This window comes from Neovison vison, chromosome 6 (genome assembly GCF_020171115.1).
Source record: "Neovison vison isolate M4711 chromosome 6, ASM_NN_V1, whole genome shotgun sequence".
Taxonomy (NCBI): Eukaryota; Metazoa; Chordata; class Mammalia; order Carnivora; family Mustelidae; genus Neogale; species Neogale vison.
The window spans coordinates 109,359,704-109,375,946 of NC_058096.1; the positions used below are offsets into that span (position 1 = coordinate 109,359,704).

General features: G+C 41.3%; 1 pseudogene; it reads left to right on the plus strand.

The window, feature by feature from the left end:
- On the plus strand, window positions 1–12,564 carry LOC122910114 (annotated as a pseudogene).
- The last annotated feature ends 3,679 nt before the right edge of the window (window positions 12,565–16,243 follow it).

Below are 16,243 nucleotides of genomic sequence, written 5' to 3' on the forward strand. Positions count from 1 at the left end.
ATGTTGATAAAGCTGCTGGACTCTAGACTCCAGGTATGTATGCAGCCAGAGGAATTTGTGACAGTGAACTCACTGACATAAACACAGACCTCAATGGGACACAAAGGATGGAGGTGTCCCAGTGGAAGTGACACTTGCAAGCCCTTCACATCAGAGCACCCTCAGAGGTGTTTCAGAACACTGAAAGCAGGAAGGATGGAATCTTAAGCAAACGGAAGTTGTCAAATTATATATCCCCTGAGAGCTGGGATCTGTATGGATGCCTTGGCATCGACTCTTGGAGAATTAGGGGCTGAACAAATGTTTAGTGAGTTGGAACTACAGTAGTTCAGAGAGACACTATTGCCATGTCTAGTATAAATTGCTTTTAGCCTCTAGTTTAATTTCTCACTGGCTATCATTCTTAGCAAGTTATCTGTCTGATAACAATATCTAAATGATTGTCTCTTTTTTTTCCGAAAGACATAAATACCTGTGAATTTTCTTTATTAAGCTAGGAAAGGATTTGGGGCTCTCCTGCTGTGTTTATGATGGTTAAAAGAAAGAAGTAGAGGAGGGGGTTAGAAGGGGAGACAAAGAGCAAAGACTGGAGGAAGAAGGAGAAGCTCTGATCTCCAGCCGCCCAGCCCCCTCTGAATTGCTTTCCCTCCAATGATTCTCATTCTTTTCTTAGGGTTCAGATCTTGTAGATCTTAGTCATTTTAAACGTTCTTATTTAAGGTTCTCATTCAGACAGCCTTTCCGTCATCTGGCGTTCATGGCCACGGAATCCCACGGCTTATTCTAAGGACTGACTCTCATGCAGGGTGCCTTGTTTCCATGTGTGTTCATGTTTTGACTATGAACTCATCTGTAGCTGTGCTTGCTTTTTGCTTAGAGAACCCATCGTGCCCCAGGCAAAAAAGAGTTCTGGCAGATCCATTCTCGTTGACTCTGCCAGGAGTCTTGAGATGTCACTGCACTGGGACACATTCTTAGGTCAGGTTCTCACTCTGGAGTTTGGGGGACTTGATTGGTAAAAGAAAACCAAACTCCAAACCTCTCTGAGGAGCCAGACTCTAAGATGTTAACAATGAGAAGAAAGGGGCACATATAGGAACTCTGGGTACTATCTTTGCAACTTCTTTGCAAACCCCAAATTATCCAAAATAAAGAGGTAATGTTTTAAAAATGAAGCCCCCCAGTTCCTAAACCAATTAGGTACGCTGTGGAGTCAGCTTGTATGCTTACTGGTCCCATTTTCACCTCCTTCTTCATGGTGGGTCTCTGCTATATCCCTTCTTCCTTGCAAGTTCAGCTATGAATTTAAAAAAGTCTTTGTTATAACTTATCTAACATTTCTGGGAGTTATTGTAGGGAGATTTTGAGATCCTATCAGCTCACTGTGTGTGGAATCTTAACTCCCCATCACTCTTTAATCCACATAAATCAAGCTTCTATCCCCACCACCAAAACTGTTCTGGTCAACCTTACCATAACACTCACCTTGCTAACCAGTCGTTGATTCTTAATCATGGACTTGATCTTCCATTAACATTCGAACCATTGCACATGGCTTCCTTGAAACCCTATATTCCTTTTGTTTGTCACTTACTTCACTGCCTTTTCTCAGACTTCTTTGTGGACTTCAGCTCCTTGGCTGACCCTTCAATGTTGAGGGCCTTTGGACTCAGTCTGTTACCCAGTGTCTTATAATTTGACACCAGCCTCTCACTGATTCTATTCAGTCTAGGGATTTTAAATGTCATATACATGCTAATGACTCCCAACTTGAGATCTTATGACTTGATTTCTTCCATGCCCACCCCTGGGTCCCCAGACTCATGGATGCTATATTATTGCCTAGTCAACATTCTTACTTGAATATCAAACTTATTATTACCCAAACTGAAATCTGGATTAGGTTCTAATGGTAACAGAATAGGTTGTCCCCCATATACCTGTGGTAGGCCTGGGCCAGGTCTGGTGATGTGGCAGCAAAGAGAACAGAGCAAAAAAGCCCTGCGGCATAGCAAAACCCTCTCTGAGGAGTAGCAGTAGACTTTTCAGTATGAACTTGGTCCTTTCCCATGTCTAACAGTATGCAAGAGTAAAACCACAGTTCTCTGCATTAAACACCAAATTTCTAGTGTACCTTCATGAGGACCCTCAATCCAGAAACCTAGTATATTTGGAGAATAAACCTCTAGCCTAGCCAGCATGGAGGGAAAGTTGCCTAACTCTATGGGAGTAGGGAAGGAATTCCCGAAGTCTTTTTCTTCTTTCTTTTGTCTTCATTTTTTTTTTTTGTCTTCATTTAATGTCACATTTATTCTCATTGCATTGGACTGGGAAAGGAAAGAGTCATGAGTATAGAGAATTGTTCTATGCCATTATCTTTCAGACAGCAATGGGATCCTGGTTCCAATTTTCTTTGAGTTCAGGATCTGAATCTGAGTCAGAGGAGGCTGACACCTGTTGGGAGCTGGGGCCGGCTAGGAGACAGGCAGGAAACCGGAATGTACTTGACTTTGGAGGTTGCGTGTCTCAGGGCTTGAATTCAGGTACCCAAAGACCCTCCAGGTAGATCACATTGGAAAGAAAAATGGTGCAAGCCTAGGGCTGGGCTCAGGAGGTGGGAGGTCAGCCCCATGTGCATAGTAAGGACCTGAGAAGCCACTGTCCTCTTATCTGTACCCCAGGATCCTGGGAAGGGCCTCTGTATAAGGACAGGACCAGGTTTTCTCCTCTGGTTGGCCTCATGAATAGTAGAGAGTAAATCCTGCAAATTGATGAGCATCTGGAGACATTGTTGCCATTTTCCTTCAGGCCCCTGTGCTTGAGACCCTAGCCATTGGCTGTTGACCATACATGATTCTCCATCCTCACTCCTTCACATGCAAGGGGTTCCCGTTCTTGTAGGAAACTCTGGATTTCCTAGTCCATCTAAGGTTTCATTAAAAGGCCCATGGGCTTTTCTGATCCCTGGGTTTCTTTTTTCTTCTTTACTTCCTGGAGGTTTCTATTAATTTCAGCCTGATGGGTCACTTTGTCCATTTCTACTCCTGAGTTTTCTCTGCACCCCAGGGTTCTAATAGGGTGGGGGTGGGGGGCATGTGCAGAGCGCTGGTCCATGCTGGGCCCTGCTGCAGCTCGGCGATCTGGAGGTGCCCCAGCACAGAAATGTGCTTGTTCCTCTCTGTGCTGGTGGTTTCCAACAGCTTTTGCAAAGGATTTTCAACCCGTTTTGATGGTTTAGTCTCACATCTATGTCCAAAGGAACCTGATGCTTCTAGTTCCTGAGGCTTTCGGCTGTTCTGCACCATAACTGGGTTGCTCTCGGCTTCCTCCACTCCCCGTTTAGGACTAAGCTTTCTCCCATCTGTTAATTTTGTCATCATTTCCCCTTTTGCTTTCCAATTTAAGAAGCTTTGTGGGCTGTTGTCTCTTGTCCAATTTTCTTGAGGGTTTAAGTCTTTTTAACCAGACTTTTTACCCTTATTTTAGTTAGCTCTTAGCATCTTCCAACTTGAAACAAAAGTCAAGACTGTAATATACAGAGACAAAATCTCTTCTTGAAGGCAGAGGTAAGGATGGAGCAAAGGTGGGGCTGTTAATGCCTCTAGGGGTCTAAAGCATCTATCTGGATTCACAAACTGAATTATTCAGAGTTCCCTGGGAAGCTTTGAGACCTCAGTTCATACTTGGTAACCTAGGGGGGATTGCCGAGGGAACTCTCATCTCCTTCCATGCAAGCAAAACATTCTTTTTTTTTTTTTTTTTTTTTAGATTTTTCAAAGATTTTATTTATTTATTTGACAGACAGATCACAAATAGGCAGAGAGGCAGACAGAGAGAGAGGAGGAAGCAGGTTCCCTGCTTAGTTTGGGGCTCGATCCCAAGACCCTGGGATCATGAAGGCAGAGACTTAATCCACTGAGCCACCCAGGTGCCTCCTGAGCAAAACATTCCTGTGTAAGCATTTCAAAATGAATCATTTAATCTCTGTACCATCCAATCTCCTCCATGGATTTTACCTCTAGGAATCAGGGTTCCTGCAAAGAAAGAAGGCCCCCAAAGTTGGAAAATAGGCTCCCCCCCAAAAAAATATAGTCATTTGCTTCAATCAGTACCCCACTGAGAGTCTATCCCTCAGTGATTCTTACCGTCCCACAAACATACCTCTGTCTTATCAGATGACCTTTGATCTGATTCATCTAAACTCATATAGAAATGTACTCCCAGGGCGCCTGGGTGGCTCATTTGGTTATGCTTCTGCCTTTGCTTCAGGTCAGGATCCCAGGGTCCTGGGATTGAGCCCCGCATGGGGCTCCCTGCTCAGCAGGAAGCCTGCTTTTCCCTCTCCCACCCTCCCCCTACTTGTTTTCCCTCTCTTGCTATGTCTCTCTCTCTGTCAAATAAATAAATAAAAATCTTTAAAAAAAAAAAAAAAAAAAAAGGAAAGAAAATAAATGCACTCCCTGCCTCTACTTTTTAACCTGTGAACCTCATTTACTTCATCTGATAAATGTTCCATTCATTTTCTACTTCGGTGAGTCTGACAGATTCAGCAACTAACCCCAAATTAGAGCCAGGCAGGGAAGACAGGAAGACTCCTGAGGAAGGCCCCAAAGGATCAGCAGGCTGCCTTTTACTTCCTTTGGTTTGTCAGGGGTCCATCCAGAACATCTCCTTTGCTTCTTTTTTTTTAAAATTATTTTATTTATTTGATAGACAGAGATCGCAGGTAGGCAGAGAGGCAGGCAGAGAGAGAGGAGGAAGCAGGCTCCCATCCGAGCAGAGAGCCCGATGCAGGGCTCGATCCCAGGACTCTGGGATCACGACCTGAGCAGAAGGCAGAGGTTTAACCCACTGAGCCACCCAAGTGCCCCTCTCCTTTCCTTCTGAAGGCAGTTTTGCCAGCTGAAGTTACCACAGCCTCCTCTGGTCCAGGGTCTGGGTGTGTTTGGGGTGTGTTTAGATGTACATTTATTAGAATTCCTATTTTCTTTTACTTACACAGCCACCAAGAAGACACCTAGACACAGAGTCTCAGGTTTCCTAATCAAGTAACAGAAGAGACTTCAGGTTATGTAGAAAGATCAATTATGTTAAATCAAGACTATCAAAGTTCAACAGCAAGGTAAGTAAATAAATCCCATTTCCTACTGCAAACATATTCTGTAGATTAAAGAAACACTGCAAAGTTATATTTGCTTTGCAATGGATAAGAGATCAAACGATGAATCAGTGAAGGAAACACATGTGGGCAGCACTGGGCATCCAAGAAAATTTCTGGTATTTCTTATTGACCTTAAGAGATAGAGCCTTATACATTACAATTAAATGAGTCCTTTTCTCCACCCATCTGGTCGCCTTATTCCTGAAATTACTGGATTGCTGGATTGTACATATGTACACATATGTACAATCCAGATACATATATATGTAATTATATGCATAATTATATATAATATAAAATTTTATATATGTATATATAAAAAACATTTTAAGGAGGGGCGGTGCAGAGGCAGAGGGAGAGAAAGAATTTTAAGCAAGCTCCGTGTCCAGTATGGAATCCAACGTGGGTCTCAGTCTCACAACCCTGAGACCATGACCTGAGCCAAAATCAAGAGTTGGACACTTAACTGACTGAACCACGCATGTGCCCTTGGTTTGTACATATTCTTGATCCCTGATTTCTTAAGTTATTGTGGAAGACAATGACCAGCCTAGTACTTGGAAAATTTCATGTACTTGACATAATAGGTCAAGGTCATAACAGATCATAAAAGTTTCCTTGCACCAGAGCTGCTGCTGCTGCTGCTGCTATTTCTTCTTCTTCTTCTTACTATTATTATTATTATTATTTTAAAAGGGTTTTTTAAAATTTATTTGAGTAATCTCTACACCCCATGTTGGGCTGGAACTCACAATTCCAAGATCAAAAGTCACGTACGTGGGATGCCTAGGGGTCTTAGTCTGTTAAGCAACTGCCTTTGGCTCTGGTCATGATCCCAGGGACCTGGGATCAAGTCCTGCATCTGATGCCCTGCTCAGTGGGGGGGGGGGGCTTGCTTCTCCCTTTCCTTCCCCCTCTCATGCTTTCTCTTGTTATCTCTGTCCCTCTCTCTCAGATAAATAAATAAAATTTTTTAAAAAAGAGTCCTATGCTTATCCAACTGATCCAGCCAGCTGCCCTTCCTCAGAGCTTATTAAATGACATTATACCTTATGTAATTTTAAAAATTGAGATAAAGTATAAGTGTAAACTTATAAAGTTACTTTTCTAAAAAAAAATGTTAAAGGAGAATAAAAATAAAAGCCTCCAGCAAGGGGGCACTACCCCTTGACTGTCTTCTTTCTTCAGGGAAGACTAGAAGATCTTCCCAAGGGGCACCTGGCTGGCTCAGTTGGTGGAGTGTGCAACTCTTGGTCTTGGGGTTGTGGGTTTGACCCCACATTGGATACAGAGATTACTTAAAAAAAAAAAAAAAGGCCTTCTCAAACAGAGACAGTCTCAGAAAGCACCAGCTAGTTATGTTTTGCCTCAGTCTTTCAATAAGAGTCAGGAAGATAGCAGAATGGCAGTTCTAGAAAGTTTTTGTTTTGTTTTGTTTGCCAAAGTTCTATTGATACAATAAAAAATAATTTTCACCAAAAACAACTGACAATATTTATCTGGCTAGTCACAGACTTCAGCAAGCTTCTCATTCAGAATTCAGCACTGGAAACCCAAGATCAAATTGGCTTCTGCCATAATCTGGCTAAGGACTACAGATTTTGGTAAGCCTCCGGTCTCTCAGAACTAGTATATCCCTAGTCAGAAATCTTTAGATGGAGTGTATTGACATGCATTTATTTCAATAGTTACATAATTATTTTAACTAGTATTAGGAAAATGCAACAAATTAAACCTATGGTTTCACTCCGATAAAGTAAATGCAAATCAACTTATAAAACTATCAGGTAAATAATGTTACTCAGATGGTACTCAAGTATGGCAAAAATCACAAGGCCTGAGTAATCCCTGAGGCAGATGTAAGAACTGTGTCTGAGGAACACTAGCGCCCCCCTTCCCCTAGGCCCTGATCCAGACCCAGCCTCCACTTAAATAAGACTGGTAGAAGTGACCAGACCAGGGCAGCTAACAGAGCAGGGAGTGGGGCGGAAATGCTCAGCTGCAGTAAGCTTTGTTCCCTAATGTAGTAGGGTGAGGAGAAATTTTACTTTTTAAATGTTCTCCATGGTTTTTAAAGTGTTAGTTGTAGCATAAAAGAGTAAGATTACTAAATTGCAAGTAAAATTGCAATTTATTTTACAGTCTAGACAGTTTAAAAGAGCTCTTTGTTGAAAAACCTGTATTTAAATTTATTTACATAAATTTACTTGTATGTAAATTTACTTGTATGTAAATCATCACCATTTCAACAAGTAAATGAAGGCCTAGGGGGTAAAAATTTGGTGTAGAAACTAGAAGGAACATCAGGACCTGTCCTTTTTGAATGTAGCTAGTACTCCATATAAGAAGTAATTTACTCTCTGAAAGAAATCAGACACAGTTTCAACATAAATCACTGCAGGAAATAGATAATAGTCCTCCATCTTTGAGTTCTACTATTCATTCCTCTAATTATTCACTCATTCATCAAAAAATTGTTGAGTGCTTACTATATGTATAAGGAATTACTGCCAGCAATGAAAAATTCTTCTAGGGACGCCTGGGTGGCTCAGTGGGTTAAGCCTCTGCCTTTGGCTCAGGTCATGATCTCAAGGTCCTGGGATCCAGTCCCACATGGGGCTCTCTGCTCAGCAGGGAGCCTGCTTCCCTTCCTCTCTCTGCCTGCCTCTCTGCCTACTTGTGATTTCTGTCAAATAAATAAATAAAATCTTTTTAAAAAATTTCTTCTAATCACTTGGTTTGACCTATGAATCAAGGAAGCAAAAAAAATCATTTTTCCATTTTTGAATCAAAATTCACAACTTCTTAGAAGCTTTTATGGGTTACCTCTATTCCATTCTAATAATTTGTTTAGTATCTCCCCTCAGGACTTATTTTATACACTATTCCACAAATTGATTGGCTGTTGTAGTTGGCAAAATAATGCCCCAAGCCCCCCAGAGATGTCCATACCCTAATCCCCACACCAGACTGATGTGGCCAGGAGCCAAGGAAGGTGGAAGCCTCTTGAGGCTGGAAAACACAAGGAACAGATTCTCCCCGGGGCCTCCCTGAGGAGCACAGCTCTGCTGACCCCTTGAATTTAGCCTTGTAAGACCCATTCCAGTTTCCTGAGCTCTAGAAGTAAAAGAGAACACATTTTTGGTTGGTTTAAGCCATGAAGTTCCTTGTGTTGAGTTACAAGAGCAATAGAAACAAATGCAAACATCAAAGCATTGGGCTTCCTGTTGTGAGAGACACAAAGATGAGTAAGACACATTCACTCTCTCAGGACGCTTACTGACTGGTCAGAGGAGAAGAGACACACACTAGTGTGTGGCATATTACAGGCAGGAACAGGATGATTGTTTTAAGGGAGGCACCACCCAATGTCTATGGAGTCCAAAGAAGGAAATCACTTCATTTTGAGGGCAATTAGGAAAAGAAGGCTTTTGAGCCCACCCGAAGAGGTTAAGTAAATTTTAAGAGATAAAAGGAATAGAGAAAGTGGTGTAAGTGTGCACATGGCCTTCAGTCTGTGCAAGCAAAGACAACAGTTCTTTCTGAAGAGAGCCCCCCCTTATGACCTCATTTAACCGTAATTACCTCTTTTTTTTTTCATTTTTTAAAAATTTCTTTTCAGTGTAACAGTATTCATTGTTTTTGTACCGCACCCAGTGCTCCATGCAATACGTGCCCTCCCTAATACCCGCCACCCGTAATTACCTCTTTAAAGGCCCTAACTCCTCATCTAGTACACTGGGGGTTAGAGCTTCAACATATGAACTTGGGGGAACCCAGGTCAGTCCATATCATATTGTAATTATGGTTTTAAAAATTATAGCCGTAATATATGCCCATGGCACAAAAAAATAAACTGAACAACTGCATGTCAAGTAAAAAATTAAAATTTTCTTTTCTCTCATTTATGTACTTCCTTTAGAGGGCATTGGTTTCCTTCTGGAAAAGTCTGATTGAAATAATTATAGTTAAGATGCCAGAGAGATTGCTTCCTCTCACTTTCTCTGCCCAAATGTACCTAGGGAAGGTCATGTGAGGACCCAGTGAGAAAGCTGCCATCTGCCACCCAAGGAGAGAGCTCTCATAAGGCACGGACCCTGCCAGCACCTCAATCTTGGACTTCTAGTCTCCAGAACTATGAGAAATAAATTTCTGTTGTCTGAGCCCCCCAGGCTATGGTTCTTTCTTATGGCAGCCCAAACAGACTAAGATAGCATGGTTCTCTGCATAGAACTATGCATATATCTATCCATTTTTAACACAAATAGGATCTTGCTAAATATACTGTTCCTCAATGAGCCTTTTCCATTTACGGTACATCTTGAACATCTTTCCAAACTGGTACACACAGATCTAGTGACCTCATTTTGTTCTTTTCCACTGTCATTGTATCCTATCAGTGTCCACCCCAGAATACAGGAATCCATTTGACAATTATTCTTTTTGTTTTTTTAATTAAACTTATAATTTTATTTTGAGATCACTGTAGATTCACATGCAGTTGTAAGAAATAACACATGCATTCTTCCCCCAGTTTCTCCCCACGGTAAGGACCATCTCGGAAAACTACAGAATGGTATCACAACCAGGATGCTGACAGTGGTGCATTCAGGATATGAATACCTCTGTCACTACAAGGATCTCTTCTGTGGCCCTTCATAGCCACACCCACTTCTCTCCCACCTGCTCTTTCTTTACCACACCCCCCCACAACTACTAACCTGTTTTCCATTTCTGTAATTTTCTCTGTTCAAGAATGTGATCTAAATAGAATCACACAGTAGGTAACCTTTTGACATCGGGTTTTTTTCATTCAGTCCAATAGTCTAGAAATTCCTCCAGGTTGTGTGTGTATGGATGAATAGATCCTTTCTACAGCTGAATAGTATTCCATGGCTAGATGAAGTGCACCTCAACTTGTTCCCCAATTGAAAGACATGTGAATTGTTTCCAGCTTTTGACTATTGTAAATAAAGCTGCTATGATCATTCACGCACAAGACTTTGTGTGAACATTAGTCTTCATTTCTCTCTGGTACATGTCTAGGAGTAACAGTTGCTACATCATATGATAGTTGCACATTTAGTTTTGTAAGAAACTGCCAAACTCTTTTTCAGAGGAGCTGTACCATTTTACATTCCCACCAGCAATGTAGAAGAGGTACAGTTTCCCTACATCCTTGCCAGAATTTGGTGTTGTCACTGTTTTTATTTTTGCCAGTTCTATTAGATGTGTGCGATAGCTCATGGTGGTTTTGCTTCTTCCTTTTTGGGGGGAGGCAGGGAAAAGGGCTCTGCACCTAGCATGGAGCCCAATATGTGGTTCAATCTCATGAACCCTGAGATCATGACTTGAGCTGAAACCAACAGTTGGATTCTTAACCGACTGAGCCACCCAAGCTCCACTTACTGTGGTATCTATTCACATTTCCGAAATGGCTAATGATCTATAACCTCTTTGCACTTGCTTATTTGCCCTCTATCCATCCTCTTCAGTGAAATGTCTATCAGTTCTCTCTCACGTTTTAGTAGGATTGTTTGGTTTTTTACTATTGAGTTTTTGAGTTTTAATATATCTAGATACTAGTACAGTTGACATTTAAACAATGCAGGAGTTGGGGCACTGATCCCCCATGCAGTAAAAAATTCCTACATAACTTTTGACTACATAACTCCCCCCAAACCTTAACTACTAATAACCTCTGTGGACCAGAAGCTTTACCGATAACATAAATAGTCCATTAACAGGGTGTCTAGCTGGCTCAGTGGGAAGAGCATGCGATTCTTGATCTCAGGGTCATAAGTGTGAGGCCCACACTAGGTGTAGAGATTACTAAAAAATAAATAATAATAAATTTTAAGAAATAGTCAACTTTTAAAACTGTAAAAAAATAATAAACTTTAAAAAATGGTCAAAATAAAAAAAAATAGTCAAAATAGTCAATTTTGTATGTTATATGTATTATATGCTGTTTTCTTATAAAGTAAGCCAGAGAAAAAATGTTATTAAGGAAGTCATAAGCAGGGGTGCCTAGGTGGCTCCCTCCATTAAGCATCTGACTTCTGCTCAGGTCAAGATCTTAAGGTCCTTGGATCAAGCCCCGTGGTAGGCTCTGCTCTCAGCAGGGTGTCTGCCCCTCCCTCTTCTTCTCCCTCTCTTCCTCCCCCTACTCGTGCTCTCTCCCACCCATCAACAAATAAACTCTTAAAAAAAAGAAAGTCCTAGGGAAGTGAAAATGCATTGTACAGTACTGCACTGTATTTATTGAAAAAAAATCTGCAAGTGGGCCTGTACAATTCAAACCTGTGTTGTTCAAAGGATAACTGTACTTTATCAGATAGATGGTTTGCAAATATTTTCGCTTATTCTGTAGCTTGTCTTTTCATCCCTTTAACAGAGTATTTCAGAGAGCAAAGATTTTTCCTTGCATGAGGTTGATCCTTGGCTGCTTGAGGGCTGTCCATAGCGCCCTGAGGGTCCAGAGGCTAGACTTCCACCTGGGCCAGGGACCATCTTCCCTGAATGGCTGCCTCGCTGCAGCCGCATCCCGACTCTGGCATTTAGCACCATGGCCACATCCTGAAGTGCCCCCCAAGCTCTCCACCACCACGGTCAAAGGGCTGCCTTACCCTGTAGTTGGGGAGGACGTGGCACAAGGTGGAAGGGGTGGACAGGATGATAGGACAGAAGATGAGGGAAGGGCAGGAGGAAAGGAAGGAAAAGGAGCCGGAGGAGAGAATGTCACCAGAGGAAACCAAGGAACAGATTCAAATGTTGCCAGAGAAGTGTTTGGGCTAATGTGAAGAGAAGCACCAGCATTTTTTTTTTTTTTTTTTGCAGCTCGAGGGAAAAGAATTTTTCCATGAGGAAGAAAAACAGAGACCAGAGGAGCAGAGTGCCCTGACCACTGTGATGTCAACTTTTTACCTGCAGAGCTTGACTGGTGCATCAAAACTCATCTCCTTGGCCCGGGAAGATGTAGTGACCCCAGCACCCTCTAGGACCCCAGTGGGCCTGGCCTGGTGGCTGCTTTTGTAGAGGGACCCCAGAGCATGGGCAATTCCAGGGTCCAGGCGGTGCCGAGGGGACTGCTCAGTGCCCACCTGACTCAGGGCCCATGCAGCCTACCTCAGTCCTGTGGGCAGCTCAGAGCACAGGCGCATTTCCTTCAGCACGGTCCTGGTCTCAGTCACAGCCACAGCCTGACGCCACGCACGGCCATGTTCAGACGACCCAGACAAGGCTGTCAGAGCTTTTTGTGGCCTGTGTCTATTAGCTTTCCTGGGTTGCTGACTTCTTCAGTTCCATTCTGGGACCAATGAGGCAAGAGCAAAACCCAAGGAACTCACGTGTCCATCTCAAGGTTTCTAGCCAGCCTGCCTTCCCTTCTCCATTTCTGTCTTCTTCTGTCTGCTTTACACATAATATCCAGGGGTTTTAGTTGTACTTTGCAGGAGAAATAGGGCAAAGTGTGTCTATGCCATCTTCCTAGAAGTGAAAGTCATTGCTTTTGATGGTTAAATGATGTGCATGGCATATAGTTCATTAATTCATTAACCGGTCTCTCTCTGATAGCATTGAGGTTGTTTCAAGGGTGTTTTTTTGTTGTGATTTTTTGTTGTTTTGGGGGGGGCTATTAAAATAATGAAAAAAGGAAAAGAGCTCTTTTTTTTTTTTTTTTAAGAGTTTATTTATCTGAGAGAGTGAGCCAGAGATCACAAGCAGGGGGAGCTGCAGAGGCAGAGGTAGAAGTAGGCTCCCCATTAAGCAGGGAGTGGACACGTGGGGCTCTATCCCAGGACCCTGGGATCATGACCTGAGTGGAAGGCAGATGCTTAACTGACTGAGCCACCCAGGTGCCAAGGAATAGATGTTCTTGTTCTTTGAGGGTGTAGGGATGGAAAATGGGAAGAGAGGCAGAAGACAGTGTAGGAGAGAGTTCTGGGTTCTTGTGCTAATATATGCATAGGATAAAATTCCTAACTGGAATTGCTGGGTCAAAGAACGTGTGCATTTTAATTCATCATATTGTCAAAATATATTCAAAAAGGTTATACTAATTTAAACTCCCACCGGCAAAAGGATATGTATTTTTCCTGAGTATTGTCAAATTTTCTGATCTTTGATCACCTGATTGAGAAGTCTTCTCTTTTTTATATGCTTCTTTTCCTTTCTCTATCGGATCAAAAGTGGGACCTGTGCCTTTTTCATTTTCTTGATGTCTTCAAGGACCCAGCACCATGCTACATACCATAATAGTTATCTGTTGATTGTTGATAGTTTTAGCACTTGCAATAAAGGATTAGAGCTGGTCATAGAGAATTCTGGCAAAGTTTCATGACTTCAAATAAAACACACAACTTCACAAGGTTTTACAAGAAAGTGTTCTTCAGAATGTCGTCTGTAGATTAACCTGAATCAGAATCACATAGGAGTAAAGGAAAGTCTAACACCATGTGCCCCCTGATATGATGGCTTGAAGAGGATCCTTCATGCCCTAAATGTAATATTCTTGCCAAAAATGTTGACATTGAACCTAATAATGAGGGAACAATCAGACAAATTAAAAGTGTGGGACGTACTAAAACAAAGAAATGAAACCAAACTGCTCTGGAATCTTCACAAATGTGAATGTCCTAGAAGACGGAAAAAAACAAGCAAACCAGATAATGAGATCGCAGGAAATGCAAGCACACAGCACATACACATATACACATTATACATATGCATGTAATAGTCTTTCTAATGAGAAAATTCCTTCTCCAAGGGGGTGTTCTGTTCTAGATTAAAAGAGGCTACAGAGACAGGCTCACTAAATATAATGTGTAACCCTTGCTTGGGGCCTACATTTTATTTATTTTATTTAAGGCTATAAAGTACATTATTGGGACACTTGAGAAGTGTTGACTATAGATAGTTTTGAAGATATTATTTTAATAGTAAACTTGGGGGGATATAATGATATTCCTGTGATTCCAGGAAGGAGAATGTCTTTATTTTCTGATGTAGTGTCAAGTATTAGGAGTCAAGTATCACTACTATGTCGGTGATTTGCAGAAAGCTCAAAAAAAAAAAAGTCATTAAACTGAGAGAGAGCAAATGTAGTAAATGGTTAACAATTGATAAGTGTGACAAAGATTTGGTGTTCATTTCTTTACTCTTGCAACTCTTCCTTAGGTTTTGAGTTTTTCAAAACAAAAAGCGGCCCCCACTTCAGATCCAATCCCCTGAATCTGGGTAGAACTGAATCTGGGCAGAACTCACTTCTACAGGCATTCCAAGTAGACCTTCCCATTGATATTTATTCATGCTACAGTTTTGGATGCATCTATTTGAAGTATAATACTGTATTTTTACTTTAGTCTTTATGAAGGTAGAGCTAAAAAAAAACAAAAAAAAAAACAAACACCCTCCATATCTTGGCTACACAATAGAATTTAAGAACATTGGGTTAACAGATTTAAATCCAGTCCTTATATACAGCTTCTACAGTCCTTTCTGTGGTCCTCCTCAATTTTCACTATTTCCTTCAACTCTCTGAATCTTTACTTATCTCTATGCAAATGGTTTTCAGAGTTATTGTGAAGGATGTGTCAGTGAGTGCTGCCCCTCACATTGCATCAGTGGGAACCACCTACATTCCAGCAGAAGCTAGCCTCTTGTTTCCTCCAGCACCTGAATAATAAGAGGTGAGCAGCTATCTAGCTATCCTATCCTATCCAGCTCAACGCAATTCTTAAACACTTAAATGACAGATGTAGGGACAAGCATGTATTATATTGTGTTTACTAAACAATAAATGACATTAATAAATAATAAATGAGGTAAAGATCCAAACACATACCTTAACGAATGTTTGCATCTCTATAGCTTACCAAGACGCTGCTTTAAATGCCTGTCACTTAAGATCAACTGATGGACTTGAAATAATGTAAGAACCTCTAAGGAATACATGGTACTTTCCAGAAGAAGCCATTACTATCAGCATAAAGTCTACTGTTTCTAAAATTTTGTTTTTGAACTGACAAATTCATAGTAATTCCTTCATTAGTGAACGATGGCTTACAATTGGTAGCTGGGTTTAGAGTTGTCAGTTGTGGCTATTTAAGAGTAGAAATGGCCTCACATGATCCAGGTTAGCTAAGAAGTAGTTGCAGTGGACTTTGAGAAGGCTCTAATTTTAGATCTAAGGCAAGTAGAAAGTTTATCTAGCCGCAAAAAAATATGCTCTCTGTTGATAGCAAACTTTGTTAATATGTACATTTTGGATCTTTAACTCATCTATTACCTAATGGTGTTTCGTAAGCTGATACAGATGTGGTAAACAAAGCAGTTGGAAATACATTGTAGGGTTACAGGTGCAGTGGTTTGGATTTTGACTAGATTTTTGATTAGGAAGCTTTTTTTTTTTTTTTTTAAGATTTTATTTATGTATTTGAGAGAGACAGAGTGAGAGAGCATGAGAGCGGAGGTCAGAGAGAGAAGAAGACTCCTCATGGAGCTGGGAGCCTGATGCGAGACTTGATCCCAAGACTCCGGGATCAGGACCTGAGCAGAAGGCAGTCTAACCAACTGAGCCACCCAGGCGCCCCAGGAAGCTTTTTTTAAACCTTGAAACCCCTTCAGCAACTGTGACCTAAACAAGAATTTAGCCCTTGTTTATTTCCTTTTAAAGAGAGTCTGGAAATCCTCCACAGCATGTAGCAGTAGTACTAAAGCTAAAGAAAACAGTCAACAATAGGTGTTAATTGTTGACTGATTTCACCCTGTGATTGATTGGTTTCACCCTAAAGACTCCAGTGAGACTAAATGGTTGGTCATTTTTCTGATTTAGTATTTTGTTTGGTTTCTCAGAACCCAGGAGGGTTTTAGTAGTTTTTAGATGTGACAATAAGGACCTTTGACCTTCATTCTCAGAAAATATCTGGTGTTATATCTGAATTTGAACATTATTATAGGGAGATGGATAAGGAGCAGTATCCCTAAACTGAGACCCATGTCTACTTTGTCATCTTGGTGTCAGTTTATGTCAGAGTTCCTGGCACAATAATAATTTTTTGAAAAAGCATGTATTTAGAATCA